This window comes from Symsagittifera roscoffensis, chromosome 3 (genome assembly GCF_963678635.1).
Source record: "Symsagittifera roscoffensis chromosome 3, txSymRosc1.1, whole genome shotgun sequence".
NCBI classification, from domain to species: domain Eukaryota; kingdom Metazoa; phylum Xenacoelomorpha; order Acoela; family Convolutidae; genus Symsagittifera; species Symsagittifera roscoffensis.
In genome coordinates, this window is record NC_087064.1 from 79,029,112 (window position 1) to 79,040,337 (window position 11,226).

The 11,226-nt window shown below is 41.6% G+C and overlaps 1 pseudogene; it reads left to right on the forward strand.

The window, feature by feature from the left end:
* The first annotated feature begins 771 nt into the window (after nt 1-771).
* LOC134842970 (cilia- and flagella-associated protein 20-like) lies at nt 772-2,309 on the forward strand (annotated as a pseudogene).
* Nucleotides 2,310-11,226: the final 8,917 nt, after the last annotated feature.

The following is an 11,226-nucleotide window of genomic DNA, read 5'->3' on the forward strand; positions in this document are numbered from 1 at the left end:
GTCGTAGAAAATAGAGGTTGAAAGGCCATTGAAACTTGGGTTTTTTTACCATCTGTCTCTCCTCTTGTCTAAGTTTTTTAAAAAAAATTTTTGAGTTAAATCATCTTATCTTCATACACAGCTTCGTAAAATCAGTAGTTATATCGAAAATTTGAAATTAAAATTTGATAGCTAGGACAGGAAGGGACTCAAGGGCAGAGAGGATAAAAGCTGACGTTTTGTCATTCATATCTTGAGAAAAAATCAACACTTTTTGCCCCTTGCAACTGATTTCAAAAATGCAAATGTTCGACAATTTTAGGGAAATTGTGAAAATGGTCGATAATTAAGGTATACATATAATCAATCTAAGGAATATAAAGTAAATAAATGCTCAAAAAAATCAGCTCAAAAATATTTATTATGGAATTTTAATTTACATTTGCAACTACGGCTCTTTTTCCTCCCTCCCCACCCCCACGAGCGAAATTTTACAAGTAAAATGTTGTTCACATTATCGGATTGTTACAAAAATTGGTATGCGGACTAATTAGGCTATGACAAGCATATTTGGTTTTCATACTTAAACTTGTAAAACCCCTCGTTACAACATAAAATTGATGCATATTATTATTATTAATAAGAAATCGACGGGAGAGTCCGTGGGAGTTCATCGACCCTCTGAGATGATTTTCAAGTTGTTAAATTTCTTGGTAAGTTGGTATATGTGAGGTGGGGGGGGGGGGTAAAAAGAGCCAAAACTACGAAAGAATTTAAAACTTATGGTACTCTAAAACCATAATCCAGAAAATTTTGACTAATATTGTTTCATCTTCGCTGATGTGTTTTTCACTAATGGCTTGGGATTTTTTCAGTTATATATAGGGCAGTCAGTTATATATTGTTTACTTGAACACATAATGGAAAAACGTATTTGATGAAGTTTGATGTATCTTTTGCTGTGTTATATGCGTTGTGTATAGAATACGTAAAGCGTGCCAGGTATTTTTTTGCTTTCAGGAGACGGTGTTTGTTTGCTGTGTTATTGCTGCGATCTTTTGACGATGATGGTGTTGGTATTGGGGACTACAATTGTGTAGCAGCTGCTCGCATTTTACCTGTACTACAATATGAATAGTATGTACTATTCAACCTTCTCTCTACAACTAATGTAGCACGGCAACAAACGACAAGCGTTTGGATTTCATTTTGTTGCTCAGCGCATCAACTTGGGACGATAGAAAGACACGTGCTTAATTAAGATCTGAACGCGCATTTGATATTGATCAAATATTTTTACGCCGTGGTGGTTTGTTATTATTACGACGCTGCTCAATTTCAACTAGCACATTTTTGATTTAGAAGTTCCGACTAGAAAATAAGAGCAGACGAACATACTCTAGAAAGACATCCTTATCAATCTTCTTATTTTCGATATCAGCATAGTTAGCGATGTTCAAGAATACGTTCCAATCGGGCTTCCTGTCCATCCTCTACTCGATAGGGAGCAAGCCCCTGCAGATCTGGAGTGCAAAAGTGAGGAATGGACACATCAAACGGATCACAGACAACGACATCCAGTCTCTAGTGCTGGAGATCTCGGGTACCAATGTGAGCAGCACTTATATCACGTGTCCATCGGACGTGAAGAAGACACTGGGCATCAAGCTACCCTTCCTGGTGATGATCATCAAGAACCTGAAGAAGTACTTCACGTTCGAAGTGCAGGTGCTGGACGACAAGAACGTGCGCAGAACCAGATCCAGTTCAATCTGTCTGACTTCACGAGGAGAGCGTACGGGACGAACTACAAAGAGACATTGAGAGTGCAGATCCACTGCAACTGCAGAATACGCAGAGTCTACTTCTCAGACAGACTCTACTCGGAGGATGAGTTGCCTGCAGAGTTCAAACTGTACCTACCAGTGCAGCAGAAGAAATAGACTCTTTAAAGTAATCAGATCAATTCTGCATATCACTCGCTTCCCTCGTCCCCTCTCCATTTCCTCAATAACACACGAGAAGAAATAGAATACAGAACAGAAGAGACCCATAGAGAACGGACAAACGACTTTTGATGAACCACTCTGCCCATTTCGCTCTCATTTTCACCCAACAGTCCAATTACTAATTTGAATATTTGAGACTAGATTTACACAATGTTGAGTTATTCCATGTCAGATGATTAGGATATAAGTGAAAATGATTGCTGAATGTGCTTATATGATTCATTGCAAGTTGTTTTATTTGTAAGATGGATATTTGTTGTTATCGTTACTCTCAACTAGTCATTTAATATTTCAGTTTCGATATTTAAAACATTTTGATAATTGTTTTGTTGTTTTGCTGCTTCAACTGCAAATGACCCGTTCCAGTGCCGCACGAGTTGCTGACAACTCATTCAGCGAATTGCAACTCGAACCACTGGCTCTTTTCCAGTTTTCCCCAATTTTGAAAAGTCATTTAACGTTGTCACAATGCAATGAAATTTGGCGTGGTGAACAAATCGACAACTGCAAACAGATTTGTTCTTCATACTTAACAGCGTAACATCACGCATTTAGCCGTAATAACACGAAAAACAAACATAAAACTCGGTATTTTGAAAGGGGGACTGGAAAAGAGCCTCTTCTCTGAGTATGATTAATCAGAATGATAATAAAAATGTCATTTTCCCACCCAATCTTCTCGAGAAACCGAGGTTATTCATTTAGAACGGAGCGTTCAAATATGTCTATTGCTTTTCGATCAACACTTAAAGTGAATGGCAAGGAAATTAGCGTGAGTGATTTTTTTCTTCGCGCAAAACGAGGAAGAAAACTGAGAAAAATGCCAGAAAAGGTAGGTTAATAAGTATGGTATTTACAGCTTCTGTTTCAAAACGAATTAATTTAGCTCTGTTCTTACATTTCGGCCACGATCGGGTTCTAGTTCAGAAAATCTCCGTCAATTGCAATAAAATATGATAGATTTAAGCACCCAAAATTAAGCATGTGGCCTTGAACTAAGCGTTGATTAAGATTTTGATTAAACCGTCAAAATGATCTATGTTGTTTTTTAATGGAAATCTTAAAGTGACAATAAACGATAAAGTGAATTGGCTTTTGTTTCTGCCAATTGATTTTTGTGATTAAAATCTTGCGTGAAAGTCTTTTTCACCATAACGTATAATAAGCAAGCGAGAACAAGGATCTTTTACTGTGTGCCAATGCATATAATTGGCTAGAGTATTGTATTAAAGTGTGCTTTTTTCATAGCATTGAGTTTTTTGCTGGAGACACGACCAAGTTATCAAAATATGATTACAAAGCAACAGAAAACGTCTTATTATTACAGTGACCACCTCAACAAATGAGGTGTGAGAGAACCCTTTAGTAGAACATCAGAGCTGTTTTTATTTCTCTCACCCGAAAAAGTTAAATTGAAGGAAACCTCTAATGGGGGCAAGAGTTTCAACATATGAAAGCCCTATGGGACGTGACGGGTTACAAATTAAAATTCAAGAAAATAGGTTGAAAAAGTTTTCTGAATATTCCGTTTTTCAGACGACTAATTTACACCGAAGGAGTGAAAGAATTGACTTCCTTTATAAGTCTACTACAATTTTGACGTTATTCTAGCTATAGTTACTATCGATGACACGGGCACAGCAGACGGGGGAAGCTTATCCGGACGTCAGTGCCATGCAGAGAGAACTCGAGAAAACCCAGCGGGAAAGAAACAAGGCGAACCTCGACCGGGATCAAGCGGTGCTTGAGAGGGATCAAGCGCGGAGAGAACTAGACATAATGAGAGCTGAACGGCTACAGGCAGAAAGGGTGCGGGAGAATGCCGCGAATTGTGAGCAGCTGAAGCAGGCTCTCGAGAGAGATCAGGCAAAACTTGAGAGAATCCAGCAACAACAACGCGAGCTCGATATGCAGAAAGGGGCTAGGCCCAAGGAACGGGTAGTGACTGTCTCAAGGCCAGAGTCACGCATGGAAGTGGATGAAGCTCCTAGGTCGAAGGGACGATTCAACCTCGATCGTGCGGCTCAGGAGCATATGAACGAGGGGCTGGAGGTATGGATACCGCCCGAATCAGCATCCTCCCTGCGTGGAATGGAGACTCAAGTAATACGACCATTGATGGACGTCGCGCTGCCTGGATATACACCGAGCTCGACCCCAGGTAGTAGCCAGGTGAGTGGCGGCTCGTCACGGTTGAAAGAGTTGCACGAGAGGCTACAGCTGAGGAATCGCGAGAGTCCGGCAAGAGCGGACTTACCCTCGACTTGGGGGGAGCAACCTGTCAGGAGTGTGGTGATCTCGAGCTACAAGAAGAATACGGAAGGGAGATATCGCAAGCACAATCGGATAGACTGGAGCGCGGCGCAGAGGGAGAGGAGAGATTGCTTCCACGATGCGACTTGGGTGGAGTACTTCACGCATCCGCGAGTGCCTGAGGGTGTGGTTCACTTGATCGTTGGGGACAGCTTGCTGCGAGTGCTGACCCGGATCCAGTCTCATTGGCAGACGGGAATCTTGAGCTTCGCCGGAGCCGCAACGCCGCAGATGTTAGCGACACTTGAGATGTTAGGGATGGTGAGTGTATACACGGTCACCCTGATGGTCGGGACGAATGATGTGTCCAGGGGGGAAGCAAGGAAGGTGACAAGGCTGCACGAAAAGATGAGCTGCATTCTCGAGGAAATACGGATCCAAATGGATCCGTCCATTCTCACGGTATGTACTGTTCCCTACAACATGGGAGCGGATCAACATGCAGTGGAGATGAACACAAAAGTGCGAGGCCTGAACGAAGCAATCAAGAAGGTACATCAAAGGAGTGTCCTTCCCCTTAGGCTACTGGACGTGGCTGAACAAATGGAGCTATCCTCTTTCCCTGACGATGCATCTGCGGATGGCATTCACTTTGATAGGCCCAGAGGGGTGGAGTGGTTGAACAACGTCTTCCAAAGACACATATGTGCGCTAGAGGCAGAATTGCTGGAGACAGCACAAGTCACGTTCGGACCACCTCCAAACCCACCCTTCTTCAACCCGAGGTCTTTGTCCAGTCGCTTAGGCGAGAGAGCCGATTCTAGAGACAGTTTGAGGAACAGCCGGACCAAGTTACCGAGCACCACACCCATGGAAGCAGATGAAGCGATATCAGCAACTCCTCAAGGGTCGATAATATCCTCAGTGGTGGTTGCGGAGAAGAAGAGGTCAGAGAAGCCACTGGAGACCAGCAGGTCGAAATATGAGGAGAAGGTCAAGGAACTGGATCTGGAGGATCTGGAATGTAGGCAGGAGCTAGCGAGAGCTTTGGGTCTGGAACAGGTGTCACACGAAGACTTGGGGAGACACCAGTGCGTGGACTGGTTGAAGGCTCATGAAACACATTTCTCGAGAGCGAAGTTGATGGAGACGGCGGATCTGACTGGAATTCCCACAAAATCGGTGATGGGACCGATCAATTACAGACCTCTCAAGTCATTAAGGAGCCCGGGATTGGTGGTGGAGCCTCCCAAGCACCGAACCAGCATTTCCAGAATTAGAGTGGCCACTCCAGCACAATTGAGAGTGGTTAGACAAACTGATGGACCCGAGATACATGGAGTTACCAGACGCCGCATATGAAGGCACAAGACTGGCCAACGACCCCCGATATGGAAAACCCTGCGGGCAGACGCAGCTGGCCAAAACCCTGGCAGTTTACGACAGAGCAGATCCAGCTGCAGCAAGGGTGGTTATCGTAGCAGGATCAGATTTTGAAGGAACGTCTCCCAAGTTGTTCTGGCCAGAGACCCTGATATATGCCTTGCCGGGAGCGGAGCTAAACCAGATGTTGACCCTGGTGGTGGCAATGAAGTCAGAAATGCCCTGCGAACCTGAGTTACTACTGTTTGCAGGGATGAACGATCATCTGCATGCAACGGGATTTCTTGAGCAGCTCAAGGGTGGTGAGCCCACGCCAAAGAGGATCTGGGAAGCCATCCAGACCTTGTTTGCGGCCATAAATGAGATACAAGAGAATGTTGCCTCAAGATTCGGCTCCAAGACAAAAGTGGCGTTCACAACGTCCCCCGGGTACTCGAGCATGCCGCTCGCGCTGCAATTTGTGTACGCGATCTTGATCTTGATCGCAGAGGGGAATGGGTGGCGTGTCTTGATGGCAGCTCCCAACCGAGAAGTGGAACCGACGAACTTGAGACTGCGCAGATCAGAACTCGCGGCGGCATGGGCGGATGTCTCCCATGCGTTGAGAGGCTTTTATGAGTTGGCCGACATCCTCATCGTACTAGACGAGGTCCTCTTGTTGGAGATATCCAACTTCGCCAGGCAACTCAAGCTCAGCCCGATTATAAGGGATGATCATCCAGTGGTGGCTCACCTGACGGCTAGTCTGTGGTTTCGGGACATGGAGTTGACCATCACGAGCTCAACCAGCAAATCTAGAGGGCCGAACAACGAAAGGAAGAACGTGGCCGCATCGGAGAAGCAACTAGAGTCGATGGTGTATCGGTTGGCACAAGAGGGAGGCAAATGGCCCTTCTTGACCCCAAGACTGGAAAACGCCACGGAGAAAACAAGAGAAGATGCGCCGCTTCTGGTGAAGCAGATCTGGGATTTTCTTGAGGAGCAACTGGGAATAGCTGAGAAGAAGGAGATGACGGTTGGCAGGTTCGTCACAGCAGCCAATGAGGTCACGATTGGAGGGTTCTGGAGGGAGCACGCGAGAGGTGAGCTAAGGACGAGGAGGGATCATGAGATTCTCGAGTTCTTGAGTCCTTGTTGGGGAAAAGAGTTCCTGACCGAGGTGTACAGTGCGAAGGAGGCTATCTTCAAGGCATTCATACAGGAGGTATTGAACATGCCTATCAGTCTGTTGCTGGCGCTGTACCTGGTTTACCCGAGGCACTTGTTTAATATGGGCCCAGCATACATGTTCAGTCGTGGCGTGGGTACCCTCAGGATAGATGGGTACTTGACGTTAGTGCTTCTGACCCACGGTGAGCTGGCGTCATTTCACCGACTGATGAGGTACGGGGAGCCCCTGTCGATGGGAAGAACACACTCGAGTATTGAGACCTACTCATACAAGTGTGCGGCAGGACTAAAGACGCTGCTAGTGCAGTACCTGTTGATGCAAAACAGGCACCTGACTGGTGAAGAGAAGAGCCCGAAGACAAGAGAAGAATGGAGAAGAGCGAATGGAGGCATGCCCCTATTGACGGACCTATGCCTGGCCATGAGATCGGATCCCATGCGGATTATCCGGGGGCTAGGGGAGGTCGTGACCTGTATATATGGACCGGCCGTCAAGTTCGCGTTTCCGGATCCTCTGGTGACGGCTTATCGATACTCCGTAACCCACGTGAGCCTCATAAGCGTACTAGATGGAACGACACAAAACTGGTGTCAGCAAGAGGTGCTGAGGGCACAAATGAGCAACACGGTGCTCTTCGGGAAGGTGAAGGATCCGGAGTTGGTCGTGTACAGTTTCCGTGGACAACTGCAATGCCGGATGGGAGGCAAGCGCGAGGGCCCCATCGAAACTTACCCCAAGCTCTGGAACTTGAATCCCTTGACAGCCAATGGGCAAGAAGTCTTGAGAATCCCTACATGGACGAAGAGCTTCGAGTTAGTGAAAAAGGAGCTAGAGGCGATATTGGAGAAAGAAGTCCTACCAACGAGCATTCCCGAGTTCCCCACAGTGAGGAGAATGACCCTGGGGATGAACAGTTCCCTGGTTGTCCCGTCCCCTTACGCGAGAACCACAACCGAAGAACGGCAGAAGGAGTTTACCGACGGCTGGGATCCGCTCTTCATCGGCTACACTGCAGCGATTTATTTCCATACCAGCGATGTGAAAATAAACTCATGGACGACTCAAGCCAAGAAAATGAGAGGGTCGATGCCCCCGAAATTCGAAGTGCGAAATGCCTTGAGAGTACTTGAGCGAGCAAGTCTAGAGAACCAGTTGCCGGCATGGGACGACGGCAGGATGATAGTGGAGGAAGGGCATATCGCACTGAAAGCAGACTAGATCATACCGACAACTGTTGAAACCAAATACTTGTTGAGTATCGGTGTATCTCTCAAGATGTTGCATTAAACCAATCAATTGGTTTTTTGAATGCTGAAAAAGTCGGTTGATGCATCTGTTTTTTTCTCGTCCTCAAAAAAATCAGTATTTTTTTCTCTTGCTTCTCTTTTATTGAAACTGCCTCGCTCGTTGAGGACGCTGAAAACTATATTAAGTCACCTTTTGATGTAAGTTTCTATTTCCAGAAACTTTGATCGCATCTAGGTTGTATTCTTTTTAGCCAACAATTCCAAGTTTGCAAGAAATTCATTTGTGAGGGATTGTGGATTTTCATCAGACAAAATTATGGGTTTGTCGTCAATTAAAACGGAAGAATCCGACACAAAATTGGATTCATGCTTCCCGATCCAGATTAATTTTCAGGCAAGTTTTAACTCTTCACTCGGTATGCAAATTGATTCGCAGTTAAAAATGGCGACATTCTATAATAAAATTTATTCATTGAAATACTCAAGATTGAAGCTATCCACCTATTTAAATAATGTATCTCTTAAATATAACGTTTTTGTGGTAGATATGTTTGAATCGACTTTTGCAACAAAGCAGATGAAGTGGTCTGCTTTGTGGAAAAATGTATCGCAAGTTGGACATCGGAAGCATTCGAAGAATTTGTTGGTATTATTCACGTATATCGTAGATAAAGATGTTATTCTCTGCTATATCTTCAACTATTAGTAAATTATCCTTGAAACTACACGAAATTGTTTTGGATCATAACTAAAAGTTTCCAGAAAACCATTGAAGATCATGGGATTAGTTGTTCTGTGCAAAATCCGTTCAGCGCTCGAAGCAAACCCAACTTGGCCTTGTATGGTTTTTTTGTGTGTTCATCCAAAAAAAACCATTTGACTGGCGATTTTTTAGAAGTGGTTCCGGAATCAATGAATCTGGACATCCCAAGGGTATCTTGTTGAGTCAGGTGGCAAAGATGTTCTTATTAGTTATCAATTTAAATCGCCATTTTATCTTTTGTCTCTCTTGTGAACAAATTTCAATGATATCTTGCTGATCAATTTGTTCTGTATAACTTTCAACTCTGCTTTAGTGCAAAGCAAATAGGGTTTATCGGAGGGTGTTTTATTTTTAAGAGCGTAGATATAACGATTTTTATCTGTTTCAATTTATAAAAATGCAAATTTTTTGAATTTTTGATTTTTGCTGCGCAATCAAGTTTTTCAAAAATTTTGATCCAGTTTCTCATTAACTAGATTGATATCTAGTAGCAAAATAAAAAAATAAAAGGATAATTGCGTAGGCGTCATTGATAGTATAAAAACACTTATTTTATTGGGTTAAATCATTCATTTTGTTTGCCAATCAGAAACAGTCAATTGAATTTTACTTCAATTTTACAATTCGTTACTTCACGAAAAGAAAAAAGTAAGTATTTTCAATCAATTGGTACTTTAAGTTTTTAAATTTGGAACATTTCAAAAGTCCCAGTTAATTTTAGATAATGCCTGCCCTTAAAGAAAACGAAAAAGTGAAGTGTGAGGACTGTGGAAATATGTATAATCGTCAAACCGCAGCTCGACATCGAAAGAGATGTGAAAAACAAAAGGAGCATAAGTGTCCAAACTGTCGTTTTTATGCAAAGAGGAGATGGGTTATCATGTTGCGGAGAAGCATGCTGAACCAAGTTCGAAGCAGTCGACGGTTTGTCCTTCTTGCGAACAAGAGTTCCCAAGTTACTACTCTCTCCAACAACATCGCAGAAAGGAACATGGAGCAACACAACGGAAACCCAGTGATACTGTAGCGGACTTGAACAAGATTGTGGAAGAAGAAGGGGAAAATGGTGAAAAACTAAAGGAGGAACTTAGTGCTTGTCAACATTTTCTGGTGGATACGGATATGGAAAATGGGAGACATAAGGTATTTAACTTCCAAATGTCCAAGTTAGATACTAAAATAATTAACGAGAAACTTGAATATGCAAAATTTTTCAAGAAAATTTTTTGCACGATGCAACTTTTTTCATGATTTTTCAAAAAATATATGCAAAAATCTAACTTATTTTTTCTTATGCATATGCAAAAATTGCAAAACTTTATTGTAAAAAACTTGTTAAATTAATGCTAAAAATTTTAATAATTGCTGACTTTAAGTGCTATTCCCTATCTTAATACATTGTTTTTCCAATATTTTTGATCAATCTACATGCAAAAAACAGATTTCTTTATGATCAAAATTAAAACAAAGATTTTCATTTACTTTAATTATTAACAGTGCAAGAGAACCCTCTTTCAGTTTTCTTTAAAATGCGAAAATAATTAATAAAATTTTTCTTAATTTGCGAGATTTCTTTTGATTTTTTTAACAAGTATGCAGAAAAATTATGAAAATTTTTGCATGTTTCAAAATTTTTTTCTAAAATATGCAAAATTTTTCAAGAAAATTTTTTGCACGATGCAACTTTTTTCATGATTTTTCAAAAAATATATGCAAAAATCTAACTTATTTTTTCTTATGCATATGCAAAAATTGCAAAACTTTATTGTAAAAAACTTGTTAAATTAATGCTAAAAATTTTAATAATTGCTGACTTTGAGTGCTATTCCCTATCTTAATACATTGTTTTTCCAATTTTTTTGATCAATATACATGCAGAAAAAAAGATTTTTTTTTATGATCAAAGTTAAAACAAAGATTTTCATTTTCTTTAATTATTAACAGTGCAAGAAAATCCTCTTTCAGTTTTCTTCAAAATGCGAAATTAATTAATGGAATTTTTCTTAATTTGCAAGTTTTTCTTTGATTTTTTTAACAAGTGTGTAAAAAAATTATGAAATATTTTGCATGGTGCAAAAATTAATGTAAAGTTTTTAACATGCTTGCAAAAATTGGTTTAATTTTTTTGCCATCTTTGTAACAAATTTCTATAAAAATATTTACCAGATGCATAATTAGTTTCATTTTTAGCAAAGTTTTACCATTGAAATTTCTTAATCAACTTTTCTATGATCTCTTTGTTCCTATCTCTTGAAAATAAGTTTACTAGATGCAAAGAAATTAAATTACAAAGCACAAGACAGTAACCAATTTATTTACAAATAAAAGAGCTGTCGAGCAGCTGAAGAATTTTGCAAGTTCTCAATGGATCGCAAAGCTGTTCTTGCATCCATCACTGGTGGTTGTCTTGGTGGTTCGCTG